This window comes from Penaeus monodon, chromosome 15 (genome assembly GCF_015228065.2).
Source record: "Penaeus monodon isolate SGIC_2016 chromosome 15, NSTDA_Pmon_1, whole genome shotgun sequence".
Taxonomy (NCBI): Eukaryota; Metazoa; Arthropoda; class Malacostraca; order Decapoda; family Penaeidae; genus Penaeus; species Penaeus monodon.
In genome coordinates this window covers 35,404,906-35,405,410 of record NC_051400.1, presented here as the reverse complement: position 1 = coordinate 35,405,410, position 505 = coordinate 35,404,906, and positions in this window count along the sequence as shown.

Below are 505 nucleotides of genomic sequence, written 5' to 3'. Positions count from 1 at the left end.
AAGGTAAAAATGCATTTAACTGAGGCGGTGGATAAATTTATCTTCAAAATTGCATCAACCTTGCACTTTTATCAACATACATGAGCTTGACTGTTTCATTGCAGCATAGCCTTTTATAAAGCATTAATAGCTGATTTAATTCATGGTAATATTGCTCTATAATAAAATCACAACCTGTTCATTCTGTTACAGTGTCCAGGAAGAGTAAAAGACACAAGAATATTAAAATTATTTATTATAATCTTGCACACCATTAATAAAACAAACCTATGAAACAAGACAATGTATGGGAAGCTTGTTGGTGAACTGTTCAGTAGGTCAGGGCATAGGGCATCTGGTTTGGGCATGAGTAACGTATCTGGGCATAGGGCAAGAGGGTCGGATATGGCACTCATTATAGGGTAAGGGGCACGGGAGAGGGGGCGAGGGAAGAAAGAGGAGAATAGAAGGGGAAGCTTCCTTATCTGAGGATGGGAGGTTGCATGCTAAGTAGACGAGGGAAGGA